Source organism: Sciurus carolinensis, chromosome 1 (genome assembly GCF_902686445.1).
Source record: "Sciurus carolinensis chromosome 1, mSciCar1.2, whole genome shotgun sequence".
Taxonomy (NCBI): Eukaryota; Metazoa; Chordata; class Mammalia; order Rodentia; family Sciuridae; genus Sciurus; species Sciurus carolinensis.
The window spans coordinates 62,773,842-62,792,533 of record NC_062213.1 but is presented as its reverse complement, the minus strand read 5'-3'; the positions used below and the strand labels follow the sequence as shown (position 1 = coordinate 62,792,533).

The 18,692-nt window shown below is 38.7% G+C and overlaps 1 protein-coding gene across 1 annotated transcript in view; it reads left to right on the top strand.

Moving 5' to 3' along the window:
• Nucleotides 1–18,692, top strand: part of Kcnb2 (potassium voltage-gated channel subfamily B member 2) — a 347,478-nt gene that overhangs the window by 136,293 nt on the left and 192,493 nt on the right. The gene's annotated exons all lie outside the window — the stretch shown is intronic.

Here is an 18,692-nt window from a genome sequence, read left to right as displayed (position 1 = left end):
AGAGGTGTATGCAGCCTAAGAGTGAGACATTTTTCCCATGTACATCCAACAACAGATAATGGCTCCAAGCACCCTCTGTGGGAGAAATTTGACTGTGAAGAAAAGGGTAAGGTTCAGGATCAGAAGGACAAAATGGAGACTCTGTTCCTGATTGGGATGTACTCTGGGGTCTTGATTACAGATGGAGCAGAACCCATTCTTAGAGCTGAGGCTTCCCAATCAGGAGGAGCTAGTAGTAGTCCTGACTAGAGAAAGAAGACTCTCAGATAGAGACACACAGAGGAGGAGCCTCCAGGACCAGGGCAAAACTAAAAGATGAATTGCCAGATTCATTTGAGGGAGAGATGGACTGGACAGGGGCCAGGGATTTGAGAGAGCATGGGACTGGCAGCTAGACACAGCCTCCTGGGAAAGAAAAGGAAAAGTATCAGACCAAGAACTTCTTTTTAGGGGAAAAGTGCACACAATGGCATTTCTACTTCTGTAATGCATCCTGAAGAAGACTGGTGAGCTCTTTCATGGGCATACCAGCAGAACAGAGTGGTGGGTCATGTGTCGGAGGGCAGGGGGAAATCTGTTGAAATGAGTGCAAAACCCTTCTGATTTTTTTATCATTCTGCTAAAGTTCTAAGTTTCCACAATTAAAAATAATAAGTAGCACTGATCTGAGAGCTAAATATTGCTACTTGGTTGTGGATCTATTGATGGAAGTGCATCATGCATCATGGATTTTGGCTCAAAGTGCTGGTTTCAAACCACCAACCACATTATTTTTTTTAAAGTGAAAAATGAATAAGTACAGTTCACGGTGACCCACATAGAATAAAATATGTTTCCTTAAAGGCGACTGACTTCTTCAGGCATCAGAATTGTTATTGAATTTCCCCAGAGAGGTCAATTACCAATTAGTGTTATGATGCCAGGTTTTTCCTCATACATATAAGCATAGGGATTTATAGCTTTTTTAAGCCCTTGCCTGAATCATATTGTCTCCATCTGTACGTACTGCTCAGTTAGACACTCCATGAGTTGGGAAAATGAACATGACCCATCTTTTTATTGTCTCACACATAATACAAAAAAAAAAAAAATGTGCTCATAATTTTGATATACCATACATCCCTCTGAAAGAGAATGGTAGGTAGAATGGCCAGATGTTTGTTAAAATAACATTTGGCTCTAATTGCTTTGTAATCACATACCTCTCAAACAATTTTTCAAGAAATTGACCTGTTTTGCTGTTGTGTTGCTCCCAGCACCATCCCTATTTGTGAACCCGTATCCGTTGCAAGCGCATGCTGCTCACTGTCCATCTGGTTCTGAGTCACTCACCATTGTGCCACCTGCTTCCCGTGATCAGCTCTATGGCTTCTTTGTTTAATTCCAACTTTGTATCCCATTCATCATATTTCCATGTGAGTGTTTGTGCTTTCGAATTAATATGCTATAGGCTAAGAAGGGACCTTGGGAAGTTATTTAATCTCAAACTTTGCCTTCAGAGGGAGTCAGAACTAAAGCATCCCAGAGAGGAAATAACTTAAATTGCAAAGGCATCCAGAGAAAGTAATTTCACAACTTTTCTTGCTAACCTTCTTTAGTGCTTTAAAAGATGATAACTTCCACAGACACATAGTGGTTCTGTTTTAAGTCTCTGATGTAGATTCTTCATGCTGTAATTTAAATTCTACTTGGGAGACCCAGGAGGATAAAGAATGGTTGGTGGATGCCTTTGTGTTCTGAAGGAGCCTCCAAATTATTCCTGAATTTCTCTTTTCTTTCTCCTTTAGCTATGTTGTCATCGATCTTTAAGCATAGATTTTTTGTTTGGTTTGGTTGCGTTGTTTGTTTGTTTGTTTTTTCTCCCTTCATTTCAGAGAGTGCAAAATTAAACAAGAGGAGTTATAGAGTGTTAATGATAGGGGCTAGAGAGTATCTGAAAACCTAGCCCCAACTCCTTGAGGCACATGATACAGAGATACATTCATTTCTATAAGTCCCACCAACTTGCTGGTGGAAATAAGACCCCAGACACATCTTAACCAATGAAAAGGCCATCAGAACTCAGAAACTCTGAGGGGCACACCTTCTAAATAAGGAAGATAAAACATGAATATGGTTTAACTGTAAGAACCCATAAAACCACTCTGGACACGGGAATTGACATAAGGGAGTTTATTAAGCACACAGAGTATCTCCCTGCAGGGTAAGAGAGAAAATGAGAGGAAAAGAGAAAGGGCACATGCACAGGAGAGTGAAATGGAGGAGACAGCATGAAAGTGAGGAGAAGAGAGAGAGAAAAAGTGAGGAGAAGAAGAGAGAAAGCATGAATGTGAGGAAGAGGAGGAAAATGGTGGAGAGCTATCCTTAAGTAGTCAAATTCCGCAGGTTAACGGGACCAATAACGGAGAAGGATACTTGCAAGCTGACTGATGAACCAATAGCTAGCTAGGATGTTTAAAGATTGACAAGTAGTTGGGAGGTGGGGAAAACAGTTTTATATTATATTAACAGTTTTCCCGTTCAAGCTTTTTTCCTCCCATGTTCTAAATCATCAAGATGTGGCCTAAGAAATACACTTCTTCACTTTAAAATAAATTATCAGCCAGTAGGAAACAGATCACATGGCCCAGTCAAATTAGGTAATTTGAGGAGAATATGAAAAAGGAACTCTTCACCAACATGAAGCAGAGTGAGGGGAATCCCAACTGGTGGTGATAGTAAGAATCTCTTTCCACCCTGAGACCTGAGAAGTCAAGGAAACAAGAATCCAGACCCAGAAAGACCTGTGCAGACAGCACTGAGAGGAGCCAGGACCTTCAGTTAGGGAGAGATCCAGGCCACTGTGATTCTACAGCCCACTACAACCAGTGGTCCACCAGTGTGCTCCATTGGCCAGTCCCAACAGGAAGCCCAGTACAAGGGAACCTACTGCTACAGACCTTGCAGGATCCAGAGCGAGTGGGGAAGGGGTGGAAGCAAATAAAAGATTCCCAGCACAGATGGTGAGGAGGAGTTTGACTTCTTATGAAAAGTGGAATTTGTGTTATCTATTTCATTTCATTTCTTCATTCTTTGGAAAGGACATTATTTGAAGACTGGGATTGTAGGACAAACAGCTGAGTACACATGGAGGTGAATCTACAATTTTGTTCTAACCTGCTGAGGTCATCTAAAGTGGTTTAGCATGGTCCAATAAAGAATCAATAGTTGGGTATGGACTGGAAGTTGCCATTGATTTCAGAGAATGCCATCTTCTGGTGCATTATCTTAGAGTTAATGCTTCACTCATCAAGGGTTGGAACAAGCCTCAAATCTCCCGGCAAGCCTTTCTGCACCAGTGTTAATTATTCAGACATTTTACCTTTTAATAGTGGAAAGAGTGATTGCTTCTCGGTCTTTGATTTCAGTATCTTCAGGAGTCTGCCCTTCTCCCACTTCCCTCATCTGGGAAGCGGATACAGATTTGTGTTGTATCAGAGACACGTAACTAAATGTTTTCCGTAGCTCTTATCTTCAGGCTTCACAATAATGCCCTTTTGCCTCTGTTTTTTAATTTTTTCCTAATAGTATAAACGACGTGTCACCAAAATTGACAAAGTTTGAAGAATGAGAATCTAGCATAAGGTTGTTCTTACCTCCATCCTACTTTGATCTGCAGCCTTACAGACATAAGAGACTTAAATCAAACTCATTCCCAGATTGCTTTTCTACCTGTGGACCTTAGTAGCCTAACATGTAACTTGGATACAGATACCCTGCCAGGTCACCAAGGAGTGGCCGGTAAAAAACGGCAGGCACTGAAAAAGTGACACATTATTTATCTTTGGATGATATTGCCCTCCCCTAATGCTGGCATTATTTACCGTCCCTTTACACATTTTATCAAGCGTCCAGTGATTTGAACGTAGCCTCTCAGGTTAACTATGTCTAGAAGAGCAGAAATAGGAATACTACTTTCTTTTCTACTGAAAGGGAAAAGTAGAAGAAAAATCTCCTTAATCTATTTCTATCACTTCCTCTGTGATGTGTGTGCATGCACATCCATGTACACACACACACACACACACACACACACACACACACAATTTAATTTTCATTGGCATAAAGTAAGGACAAAAGAAGATTCCCAAAACAAAAATTTTAGTTGTTTGAAATGTGTTTGACTTTCTTGTAAGTACCCAGATTCTTTCAGTCCCTAAGCCATCTCAGTAAGCATGGCTCTGTTGATGATGATGGAGGCCTTCAGTAAGGAACTGTTACCCAAAATATACAGCTGTTTCTCCAAAGATGTCGCTCAGTCACGGGAAGAACTGTACTGACACTGTGTGTTCATGGCCTTCGGTCTGTATTTACCTGTCCAGAGAGGCTATTGAAACACCTCTTGATACCTTGAGCACATTTTGTTCTACATCCCCATGTTCTTAGACCATATTAGCTAGCAGGTGCTTTAGGGTAATAATGAATTTATTTCACTCCATCTACAGGTGATTGACTAAACTTCATAAAGGCCTCCCAGAGACACTAACACTAATGATAGTTATGACTTCTAGTTCTCTTCAAACCACATGCCCCAGATGTGGCTAATACTTTGCACTTCTACTTTGTTTTTCATATATTCTCTCTTTCAAGTCTTATGTAATCTCCTAACAGGAAATCGATACTTGAAAATGATAAATGATTAAACCAAAATGTTAATTAGAGCCAAAAGCAAGATGATATGTCTTTATTACTGTGTGGGTTCATTTTGAAATATAGGGAAAGAGCAATAGGACTGTGTGTGTGTGTGTGTGTGTGTGTGTGTGTGTGTATGTCTGTGCACGTGTGTCTATGTTGAAAAAGAAGAGAAACTAAGGGAAAAGTGGACAGCAGGGCCCACTGGCCTCAGTAATAATGATAATTGCCCTCACACTGAGCTGAGTTATCAGTGGTCTGGGCACAATATGTCATGACCAATAGCATCATGAAACCACAGAGGCCTTTCAGTATTGCCAAGAACAATGCAGTATGTCACCTCACTGTTTAGATACAAAGAATTTTCTAAGATGATATTAAATGTCCAAATGTACTCTTGGTCATTTCTAGAGATTTTAAGAAGAATCTAAATTTGAAGTATGGGCTTCCTGGAATGAGAAACAATGAATTTAAAGGCCACTCAAGGTATTTAACTGGATAGAGAGGTCACGGTGCTGTTTCTTCTTTATTTATTCATCAATAGTATGGACTTTTGTATCAGAATGGGCCACGTTGTTAATCACAATGCCAAAATCTCAGTGGTCTGCAGTGATGAGGATTTGCTTCTTGCTCTTGTATCCATCATGGGTCAGCTTGGCACTCTGCATCATTTTCACTGAATGATCCAGGCCAATGGAGCAACCACTCTCCAGGGAGTTGCTGGTCCCTGTGACTGAGGGAAAGAGCTGTGTAGCATCTTGCACTGACAACTGACTGCTCTGGCCTAGAAGTGGTACCCTTCACTTTCAGGTGATTCTAACAAGAAAGAGTGTTCCTCACAGCATGACAAAACCAGGGCACATGGAGAAGTGCAACTCTGTCATGTGCCCTGGGAGCAAAGAGCCAGGAATATTTGCAAGCAGCCCTGATGATGCCACACTCCCTGCCCAGGCCCAGGCTCATCATCACTTCCCTTGTGGCCCAAACTTTCACACTGAAGAGTCAGATGCATAGAAGGGCAACTTCAACAATGTTTCATGAAGTCTTTGATAAAGGGTGCACAAAAGCATACAGAATGAGAATGTTTTAAAGTTCTTCAACCAGGCCAAGAGCTGTGGTGCACTCCTATAATTCCAGCAACTCTGGAGGCTGAGGCAGAAGGATCGCAAGTTTGAGACCAGCCTGAGCAACTTAGCAAGACCCTGTCTCAAAATAAAACATAAAACATAAAAAGGGCGGGGGATGTGACTCAGTGATACAGCACCACCTGGGTTCAATCCCTGTTACCAAAACAAAAACAAAAAAACAGTTCTTCAGCAGTCACAGGAAGTCTTGTAGCTTGTAGAAGTGATGCTACCCGAGAACTCATGAGGTAAAGACAAGGGTGGTGTTCAGGGCTCCTTAGTGAAGATGCAGCATGTGCAGAGACCTACCTAGGCCTCTAAAGTGTTCATGTAAGGAAGGAACTTGCCTTTTGTCCTTGTTAGTTATTCATTTGGTATGTTACTTCTGTTATTCTAAATGTGTTCAACTATCATTTTGATTTGCCTTTACTTAATGATGATTGTTGTAAAACAAAAAGCAAATAAGTCAAAGTAAATGTTTTGTTCTGTCCACTCTGTGTAGAAAAGGAAGTGGGAGGAGTAGGAGAAGGAAGAGCCCAGTTTGAAAGACAGGCCAAGCACCACAACAGGCAGTAGTTCTACCCTTGTCCAGCAGGAGAATGAGCAACAGTGTTTCACTCACTGACCTCTATTTTATTGGCAGACTTCTCACCCTCTCTTATTCAATGGTATGAGTTTTGTTTTGAAAACAGTTGGCTTGGTGATTTAACTTGGAAAGCCCAACTGCTTCTTGAACTAGGGGCCCTGTGGCCTGGGCTAACAGCTGAATAATGTGGTTTTCTCCTGAAAGGATAATAGAACAAGTGCTGTCACATACTAAATGCATATTATATACCACAAATGGTGCTCAAATCTTTGCATGTACTGCAGTTATTGTGCTTCGGTATTCTGATGTTGGATAACCACTTGATTAGGGAATTGTTCATTATGGCAACAAAGCTACAGAGTGGGTATTGTGGGGTTCTCTTATCCCCCTGTTTTTGCAAATAAAACTTCTGGGTCCTAGAGAATATCAAGAAAATAAATTTGAGAAAACCCTGAGTTTCTCCCCTGCCCTAGCCCTTCTCAAAATAGATCTGGATACAGTGTCTATCTCAAATTTTAAGATTTATGGCCATAGTAGTGATATGAGACATGGTATGTAAAAGAAGCATCATTTTCTCTGCTGATATACTAGACCTGGAATAATGGCCAGCACTGGAGCATAGCGGTATATTCTCTGATCCCTGTTCGGGACTCCTTTGGACTTTACCCTAGCATTCTGTCTGACCAATGGTATCATTCATGTCCACAAGGAAGAACTCAGCTCCCAATATGCTTGGTGCTCTGCAGAAACCATAGAGCCCTGGGAAGACATGCTCTGTTAGCCCCTAAAGTCAGTTTTCTGGCAGGGGCGTATAGTTTATCTCTTAAAATACATAAAATGATGACATCCCTCCCATCTCACATCTCTTCTGCTAAAAATGTGCGTTGTACTTATTGCTAAATACATTCACTTAACAGTTAAACAAACACTGGTTTGGTTTACAAAGTATCTGGTGTTCTCCCATCAAAATATATTTTCTTTAAAAAAAATCTAAATTGTTCATTAATTTTCTATCTGCTTAAGTCACTACAAATGTCCTCCTGAAGGTTTCATTTTGGTTAAAAAGAAGAAAGATGCTTTTGGACCTCAGGGTTAAGCTCTTTCCTCTTCCGCTCTTCTCAGTCATAGTCTACCAGGAGAACAAGACATGAGTGGATGGTGGCAGTTGCCATTTGTAGTACTTCACTGGCTTAAAAGAAAACAAAAGAAAAAACAAAAATGGATTTTAATTGAAAAGTAAGGAGCTAAAGAGGCAAAAAGGAAACCTTCTAATAAAAAGGAATTTTATCAGAACATACAACAGAAAAAAAAAAGTGGTTAAAAGAAGCAGATGATAAGAAACACTCAGGATGGCTGTCCTTGATGTCTAAAAAGACAAACAGGTAGTGACCATGACTAGGCTACTCATCCATTTCATCTTCCAGCACACTGGAAATCTAACCCAGAGACACTGTATGGTAAGCTACAATACTCTTTATTTTTTAAGTACAGTTGACCCTCTATCTCTGTAGGTTATGCATCTGTGAATTCAATCAATTGTGGATCAAAAATCTTTGAAAAAAAACATTGCATCTATAGTGAACATATACAGATACTTTTCTTGTCATTATTCCCTATACAATACGGTATAACAACTACTTAAAATTACATTGTATTAGATATTATAAGTAATCTAGAAATCATTTGACGTGTATTGAAGGATGAGTGTAAGTTAAATGCAAATACTTAACCATTTTACATAGGTTCCTGAGCATCCTTGGCTTTTGTTATCCATGGGGGTTCTAGAACCAGTCTCTAGGGGATACCAAGGGTCGACTATATATATTTATGCTGCCTTCTTCTTCCGAGATCAGCTATTACCTATTCTACCTCCACTGGAGGCAGTTCTAGTCTCCCATATTATACTAATGTCTTGGTGCTTAGAAGGAGATAGATTAGCTGCCCTCTTTACTAAAACTCAGTCCAGAGGGGTCAAAGAGTTGGAGGTAGTTGTCATTTGCATCTCATTTAGTCTTCTTCCTATTTCCTCATCTGTCGTGGAGAAAATCTCTCCGGATCTTAAACCTTGCTGTTTTGCTATAGTTCTTTACCTGACTACGGTTTCCCTTAATTTTCCTCAGAACATGTCTTCCCAACTTCTTTAAACTCATCTTCAAATGAATATCTTCCTTTGAAAAGTCCTTCATGGCCAACGTCATTTCCTTCTAAAACTTTTCCTAACTCTCCAGAGACCCTCTCCCTGTTGCATTTAATTTTTCCCCTGCAGTTTTCCTTTATGCTTACCCTTATATAGCCTTCATCACACTGACTGGTCCTTAATTGGGTACAGTCTCTCCTCTCTGTTCAATCATGGGTCCTGTTTGTCTTGGCATCCCAGGAAACAGTGCCTGGCACACAGTAGGTGTGACAAAAATTAATCAAATGAGTGAATGAACATATATTGTGTTTGGTCATTTGACATATTTATTGAGCACCAACTCCATGCCAAGGTCCTCACTCTCAATAGTTTATTATGTGATTCACCCTAGATACTAATATCTCATCAGCCAATCTAAATGATTTTAATTATGTCTCATGATGTTCCATGCACTGAGATTATAAATTTACTGAAGAATTTTTCTCCTATTTAAGTCTTCACATCTTGTTTTGTGCTGTATAAATACAGAAAATCTCCTTGAGTGGGCCCTTTTATGGAGGGGGACGAGAGAGATTAAAAACCTTCCATTTGGCCTTGCTCTTGAACTCATAAAGGACCCCACATTTGGACTTTGTCATTAGCTCCAATTGAGACTGGACCTAAACTGGAGATATACTAAAAAATCTGAAATTTAAAATGAAACTGAAACATCATCCAACAGTAAGTGTGGTTCATACTGCCTCTGGTCTGTATGTTGCCATTTCTCATAGCATTTCTTTACTGTGTCTCTCTTAAGCCTAGGCCTCACACACTACATAATCTGGAGGGTCGCAGTCATTGCTGGTAAAATCTAAATAAGTGTACTCTGGGAATGAGTTTGATGTGGTATTTTCTCCTTTAAAACTGAAGTGCCTTGATGGCAAGCACCTTTTCTCTTTGTTCTGGCTGACTTCTCACTAAGTCTGAAAATAAGTTTTCAATATTGCTGACCTTGCAATGTAAAGGTGAGAATAAGGTCAAGGATGGGGTAAATGTCAGAAGCAAAAGGAGAAGTAAGATGTCAGAGGTAGAATAAAGAGGAAGGTAATGCTGACTTGGTGGTCAGTGTTGAACCCCTCGACCTTGTACAGGACTCTGGTTTACTGTGTACCTTCCTGCACATGAAGTTGTCTCACTCAGACTCACCCTGTATAGCCATTCTTGATTAACAGATGAAGATTGAGTCTGCACTTAGCACAGCTGGTTTTGAAATCAGTCATGTGGCTTGGAACTTCCTGTTCTGCTGGCCTCTGTGCAGCACCCCCCGCAAAAAAAACAAAACAAAAACAAAAAAAAAAAACAAGCACCTTCCTCTCTAATATACCTGAACAATAAAAACTTAAATCAATTATTTCTTTGGGCCTTCTCTGAGCTCCAGACCTGAATGCACAGTACAGTCCCCACCAACTGGACAGTCATCTGGATCACCCATGAGTAACCTGTCCAAAACCAAACACTCTCTTCTCTCTTCTCCATGGAGAGTCCTTGCTTATTCATTCTAGAATTTGCTATCTAGTGATGGAACAGCTCAGTATCCAAACTCTCCATACCCAGTCTCTAGAATCCATAAGCAGATCCTTATTGAATTTGCTTCCTCATTGCTTCTCAAATCTGACCACGACCATGATTTGTTCTGGCTACCCTAGTGTCCTTCCCACCAGAGTGATATTTACCTCCTTCCTAGCCTTCCTCCATTAACTCTAGTCTCCCTTCCAATCTACTCTCTACTCTGCAAGCAGAATAATCTTCAAGACTGTAAGTCTGAACTGACAACCCCTTCAAATATTTGATGGCTTCTCATTGCTTATACGATTAAGACAAATCCCTATGAGGCCTATAGTAACTGTCACCTACCTCCTCCTGCTGTCCTCTGCACCAGTCAGGGCCTTTCCTTCAGTCCCAGAGATATACAATGCATGTTCTCTAGTCAAGGATCTTTGCCCAGGCAGTGCCCTCTGCTCAGAATGTTCTCACCACCATCTTTACCTGGCTACCACCTACTCAGTTTTCAGCAAGTCCCTCCTCTTTAGTGCTTGTCACATTTGCAGCTTACGAGGTCATCGAATCATATCTGCAAGGTCCATAATCCAGGAGCAGTGTCTATTTCTGCTCCCCACAGCACAGTTCCTGATAAACAGTAGATGCTGATTGAATAAATGAACAAAATGATTATAGACATATGCTTGTTAAAGCAGATGTTGTTTTAGACACTTACACTTCAAGAAGATCTCTGTTGATTTGGAAAAAAATTAGGAAGTTAAATTAAACAGGCCTGAATATATGTTGACAAAGCCAACTACAAGGTGAATGCAATATTATTAATCAATAAATTCAATAAACTCATGGAGTGCTTGCTAAGGAAAATGCTAGATATTACAACCTCACATGTTAGAGAGAGATCCATCTTTTCCCACCAGTCATTCCAAAATGCAACTGCCCAAAGTGCTGAGAACTACCAACTTCATTTTTTCTTTTAACATTAGCAGTATTATGGAAAGTGCATACCTTTGCATGGAGAATTAGCATTTGCCTGACAGAGCTAAGAAGCATTTGATTTGAATACATCTAGTAATGTGAAATTTTTGCTTCTTATACTGTTTTATTATGAAATGATTAGTTAATTAAATTGCATTTGGGCAGGGAGATGTACAGAAACGAAATTTCTCTTCAATTATTCACCCTCCATGCCTTATTCTAAATAGAACACCAAAATGACTGCTTTAATGCATGCTGAGAACATGCTTTGCTTGAGGTGTTTATTTGAACTCGAACATTTAAAATGGGGTAATATTAGAACTGAAGAAAAGAAAGTCTTAATATTCATTCAAAAATAAGCCCTGTTGTCTCATATGAGTTTATCATCCTGACTTCTTCAGTGTGCAATATAAAAGTCACCCGTCTATAAACCTCAGACTCTGCACCCTCTCCACAGGAAGTGATTGTCATCACAGTCTCCCTGGAGCCCAGAACCCTGCAGCGTCCTGTACTCCAGCTCCTGGAAAACCCAATATGCCCTTCAGCTCTCTTGATAGCTGACTCAGCTTCCTGGTGTCAGTCGCTCCTCTACCTAGTTGTTAGTATCCCGGCCACACACCAAGCCTCAGACACTGGGAAAGATCATTTTTACAATCTCACAATCCAAATGTCCAGAATAGAAAAGGCCTAGCATTAATGGTCATGTTTTCCATTTCAAAATCATTTGAGTAAGTACTCTTTTGGAGAACCAAGAAGTGGTAGAGTTCTCAAGTCCACTCCTGGACAACCAAATTTCTTTCTCAATTATCTGAAGAGACCAGCAGGCTTAACTGTGGCTAGTTGAGCAGAGTCCCTGTGGACACATTTCTACCATGGTCACTTCTTTTATGGATTTGCACGGATAGATGAGGAGTAACACCTCTTGTGCCTGGGAAGTAATCTCCTTTCATCTTTCCCTCATTTTGATTCTCAGTGCTTTTCCCCTATAAGTCAGAGCTTCCCATTTTCTGCTCCTGGTTAGCCTCTTTCTCTCTGACTTGCTCTGCCTTCTTGTCACGGTGTAATGGCCGTATTTCATACTCTTCCTCTCACATGTCACTGTCTGCTTTGTATATTTATTGTGTACCTGCAGTTCTGTAAATTAAATATGAGTGAGTGGTTATGGCCAGGAAAATCAATCTTTAAGCAAATTAATATTTCAATGACAGTTGTATAGCTATTTCTCCATTTAATGTGTATCTTGGCTTAGAAGTAGAAAACAGTGAATGTGTCATTTTGGAAAACTTAAAGTGAAGACAAAGAAGACAAGCCAAATATGCCATAGGATTTTGAAATTGACTCTTGGAGGAGAATTTAATGGCCTAAAATGTGGAGTCCAGATCTTTTAAGACAAACTGTGACAACTTTATTTCTTTTCTGGCCATTTCATTTCCATGGTATGGAAAGAAAAATATGAATCATGGTACCTACGTAGGATTGTCAGAAAAAATACAGAACATTCAGTTAAATTTGAATTTCAAACTAATGATTTTAGTATAAGTATGTCCCAAATATTTTATGAGATATACTAAAAAACCATTTGTTGTGTATCTGAAATTTAAATCTAACTGGTTATCCTATAGTTTTATTTGCTGAATGTTGGTAAGCACTAACACATAAGAGTTGTGAGAAATAAAAGCAATTTTATTTGAGACCATGTAAATGAAAGGATTTAACATAATTCCTAACATTTAATAGGCAGGTTGAGCATCACTAATACAAAACTTTTGAATCTAAAGTATTTGAAAATCCGAAACTTTCTGAGCACCCACACAATACCACAAATGAAAAATTCCACACCCAACTGCATGTGATAGGTTGCAGTCGAAATGCGGTACACTGAAGATATTGTATAATATTACCTTCAGACCCATGTATTATGAACATACAAAACATAAATGAATGTTGTCTTTAGTCTTGAGTTCCAGCACCATGGTATCTCATTATGTATGTACAAATATTCCAAATTAAAAAAAAAAAAAATCTGTAACACTTCTGCTCCCAAACGTGTCAGATAAGGGCTACTCAATTCATAGAGTACTTTCCTTTTCCTTTACTGGGAAGTCCCAGGTTATCATTCTAACAAAAACTCTTTATTGTTCAGAGAAATGGTTTATGTTTAAGAGTTTTTTTTGACATGTTACTTTAAAAAAAAAAACAAAAAAAAAACTTCATTTTTAACCTTGGTGATGTCACACTTACTTCCACAAAATTACTTAACATTTAGTTCTTAAAAAAAAAATTATGAAACTCTCTCACTCCCTCTCTCTATTAAAGTAAACCCTATTTTAGAAAGAAAATTATACTTTGTGTTGCATCAGTGTTTTCTTTTTCTCTCCTCCTCCACCAGATTACTTAAAAATTAAAATATAGGCAAGAAATATTAAAGTATTTTGAAACGTTCACTTCTCATCAGGCCTTAGAATGGGGGACTTGTGGCAAATGCACATATTTTCTCTTTCTCTATCTAGCGAAGGATATTTCTATAGTTATTTGGAATAGCGTAGGTGCTGAACCAGAAAATTGACTACTAACAATTCAAGAGAAGAGCAAGAGTTCCCATGAATGGCCAACGAAAGGCCACATTCAGCTCAGCACATTTTAAAAAAATGAACTGACACTTAGGGAAGTAGGCTCTCTCTTCTGTTCATGGAAACATTATGTGCTCCCTAGGACACAGATTGGCAATAAATATAAAAGAGTGTGAGGTTATGTATCATATTTAAATAAACGTTCTCTGTAGAGGGCAGAGTGAAAAGAAGTTTCTTTTTCCTCCCCACTTCCTTGCCTTCATCCTTCTCAGGCTGTGAACTCCTTAGGATTAAGAATTATTGAATTTGGGGCTGGGGATATAGCTCAGTTGGTAGAGTGCTTGCCTAGCATGCACAAGGCCCTGGGGTCATTCCCCAGCACCACCAAAAAAAAAAAAAAAAAGAATTCTTGAATTCTTTTCTTGTACATACAGTAAGCACTTGTTGATGATTTGTGAGCATGTCAGTTTCTGGTGAGGGCTCTTTACCTGGCTCTCGGATGGCCATCTTCTGCATCATGAGGACCCTTGTGAATGCCCTTGTACAAGGAGACACTGCAGTGCTTACTCTCTGTGTCTCCCCTCTGTGTGAGGACACAGTGAAAAGGCAGCCATCTACATACCAGGAAGAGAGCCCTCACCAGAAACCAGCTATGTTGGCACCTTGATCCCAGACTTCAGCCTCCACAACAGTGAGAAAGTAAATTTCTGTCGTTTGAGCTATACCACTCTAGAATATTTTGCAATGGCAGCCTGAGCCAATTAAGATCAATATCTACTAATATAATATTGATTAGAGAAATCATGGCAAATGTATATGTAGATTATTATGCAGTTTTAATCATACTTTAGTGGACTTGTACAGAAAAATGTTTACTACATTTAAGTGAAAAATCAGACTACAAAACAGCATTAAATATGGTACAAATAGATTTAGTTCTCTTAGAATATAGTTCTTATATAGTTCTTATAAGAACTAATGTAAACACACACACCAATATCCAATAATTTTTTTTGATGCTGGGGGTTGAACCACTGAGCTACATCCTCAGCCCATTTTATTTTTTGAGATAGGGTCTTGCTAAGTTGCTGAGGCTGGCCTCAAACTTGTGATCCTCCTGCCTCAGCCTTCTGAATCACTGGGATTACAGGTGTGTGCCACCATGCCTAACAGTAATATCCAAATTTTTAAGAAACACAAAGTCATATATCAAAATGTGAATAAATAATTGTATCTAAGTGTTTGATTTACAGTTTATTTCTCTCTCTCTCTCTCTCTCTCTCTCTCTCTGTGTGTGTGTGTATGTGCTCTACCGTAGTTTACAAGTTCTGAGTTTTTAATATTTTTACTTTTGTAATCAGAAAAAAATCAATTAAACCATGTTTTTGTTGTTGTTATTGTTGCTAATGAACAGACACTCACTTTGGGCAGTGGCCACTGAAAACGAAGATATAAACCTGATCCAGGACGTGCTTCGTCACATCCAGAAATCTTTCCCCATGCGGCCCAGAGCTCCCAGGTGTAGTTAGCAACCTCTTGATGGATTAAGAGGCAACTCAAAGCTCTGAGAGCAACCTAAACCCTACCTAATGGAAATGCTCTGTATCTTTCTCTCTTTTTGTCTCTCATCACTATTCACTTGCTAGTTTTCCTCTTTTTTTAACTCAATGGATAAAAAGACTAGTGAGCTAAAATAAAAGAACAAGGTATTCTTTAATGAGTAGAAACAAAGACTTTTTTTAATGAGCTAAGGAGACCCTTAAAAATTGAAATGAGATGAAAAGAAATGTTACCAACAGTAGGTGAGTTGTTTTAAGCTAAGACTTCTCTATATTTCCCCTTAGATTTATTTTAACTCCCCAGTGCACTCACCCATTTACTTAATCTCTGCACAATTTGAAATTTTGTCTAGCTGTCAGATATTTTAGCAATAACACTTGGAATTCAGAAAAGGGGAGCATACTAATTAGCATGATTTGATGTACGATGCACAATGATGCATGTCTTCACACATCACATTGTACTCCCTAAGAATATACATTATTATTTGTCAATTAAACATAAAAATAAAATTTTATAACTAATAATTTTTTAAAAAACAGGGGAATTTCTCTCCTTGACTATTGCAATAAGCTCTTAAGCCAAGATTTCTGATCCTCCTCTTATTCTTCTTCTCATATAGCTAATCAAAATAGTACATATATATAATTATACTGCACTGTTATAAAATGGAGGCATTTTTGCATTCAAAAGTCAGATAAAGCTGCTAGTCTATTTGTTCACTGGGTGGCCTCCAACCCTTTGCATAGATGAGATCCTTATATCCTGGCTATTTATTTGAAATATTGGCAAATCTGTACCCAGTTAGCAAAGCTGGGGTTCATCCTTCCACAGGTCGTTATCTTTGCTCTCTTTCACTGTCACAAACTATGTGGAGTAAACACAGAAGTGCCTAAATTGCATAGACTTCATATGAAACAGCTAATGGCATTCAAATTCATTGTGGAATAAGTCAGGCAAGAGGTCACAAACTATGACTGAAAAATATGCAACAAAAAAGTGGAGATGGATTAGAACCATTATAGAAAAAAGGAAATAAGCATGCATTATTTCTAGGAATAGACAGATTTTTGACTATTTTAAAGCATAGTTTTGTAGAGTGCACATCAATAACAATCTTAGCAATATCTTTTTTCCATTTCTAGACTTTATTGAAATAAAATATTATATATCCATATATTATTCTGGCAGGAATGCTCATCAGTACCTTTCCATTGGTCCATTTTCTATTTTTATGTGCCAGTTTCACTTTAGATATCAACTCTAGCATCCTAGATATAGAAGCTCCTAATGGTTAATTCACTTAAATGCAAACTAACATTGAGACCATTTCCTGATCAGTCATGGCAACTCAGTTTCCTTCCATTGAGAAAGATATAGTTGCAGTGAATTGCAACCCTGTGAAATTTCCCTGGTTATCAAGGTTTATCCACAAGACCCTTTTCCCCTTATCAAATTTCTCTGGAAAGAAAATACACTTTCATGGACAACAAAAAGAACTGATAATGTTTAGTCACTCCATCTCGTAAGAATATTTGAATCTTTATGAGGAGCAAAGAAGAAACCATTTGTTCATTTCAGTCATTCATATCTAGAGGAAGAGAAATTTTGCAGCTAGATTCATGTTGATATTGTTATTCACATTGTTTAGTCCACGATTCCTCTCTGAGGACTCCAGATATCATCTTCATGTGGAGAAGCCCACAGGTCTGAGGAACTCCGTAAGCTAGACATGAGTGGGAAAGCTTTCAGAATCACCGAAGAGTGGGGGAAGTTAACTTGTTTGGAATGAATGATTAGACCTCAAAGTAAATGGGTTTACTTTTGACCCAACTCTCCTTGAAACTGCTTACCTGCCACCATCCCAGATGTATTGTAATAAATTTGAAACTGGATATCTAAAATAGCCTTTGATGAAATCTAGATTAATTGATAGTAATTTTAAGTTAAATGTCAATTGAATACTGAAACCATATTAAGGAAGAACAGAGTGTATAATGCTTATCTTAATGATTGATTAAATTTTACCTGTTGTGATTGGCCTTTTTTTAATCCAGGAAAGTCTTACTGAGTGTATAATAAGGCAATAACTCATGAACTAATTCATTTGTCCTGGTTTCTTCACAACCAATGTCGTTTTTTCCATTTTCCCTTTTCAATGAACAGTGAAATTTGAAGGAAAAAAAAAAGCAATTAGCTCTATTTTTTACTTTAAGTCCTGAATCTCCAAAGATAAAATGGCAGAGTTAAATCATCTACATAAAATACAATACCTGTAGAGAGAAAGAATATAGCATATAATCTTTTTAAACATAAGATCGTAAGGTACCATCTAGCTCAATGTTGAACTTATAAAGACCGGCCAACCTCACCAATTTCTTCTAATCTTATTTTCAAGAAATTATTCAAATAACTCTGACCACAAGAGCATGTTAGACTATAAATTATCTGGAAATGTCACACAGAAAGAGAATTTTCTGTTTTAAGGAAAGACTGATGCCAAGCTGTATTTAACCCTCTCCCGGTCCCCCTTCTGCCTTGTATGTCATCCTACTTAGGGCTAGGAAATGACCACCAGAGAACGCTGCTGGTCCTAGAAGGTTCCGGTACAATGGTCAAACTCACCATAAAGAACGTCCTCCAGGCTGCGGTTGTGGCTCAGTGGTAGAGTGCTCGTCTAGCGTGGGTGAGGACCTGGGTTCCATCCTCAGCACCACACAAAAAATAGAATAAAGGTATTGTGTTCACCTACAACAACAACAACAACAGCAACAAAAGATATAATAACAAAAAAAAAAGATTAAAAAAAAAAGTGTCCTCTGTAAGGGTAGATGGGCTGGAAAGGTAGAGTGAGCAGGGAAGAAAAGGAAAGAGGAAGAGGAAAATATCTTGCATTGTGCATGTATCATCTTGCGTTTCCAGAGATTGTAAGGTTTCTGCCACTTGAATGCATTACTCCCGAGGAAGTCATCAGTGTATCGGTGTTGAATTGTTGATTTAAGAATTAACGTACAATAAAATACACTGAAGACAAAAGTCATCTTTGCCATAATTGTATTTCCTTTAATGATTTAGAAGGCATTTCTGAATCCAGCAATCATCATTCTGAACATCAACCATCATTGTATGTTAAACGTGGAAGTATCTGCCAAGAGAATTTGCCCATTTACCAAGTGTTACTACGTTTTTAAAAATACTTCACAAACGCGAAGACAGAAGCTTCACATAAAAGGTACCAGTTTAGAAGCTGTTTGAGCACAGCCACTTGCTCAAGGGTAAATACTGGGATGCAGCGTGGTGCCTACTCATAAGTGAGAGCCAGTGTTCAATTTGAGTGTGAACACATCATTTAACCTTTCTTAGCCTCTACTACCTCTCAGGCAATATGGGATGATAAGGTCAATTCCTCTCAGGACAACTATGAGAAATGAGTTAGAAAGAGGAAAGAAAAACACATCATAAATCAATACATGTCACAGAACTTCTGAAAGAAAGTGTTCTGTGTTTGGATGGGTTGTTGATTTTAGAAA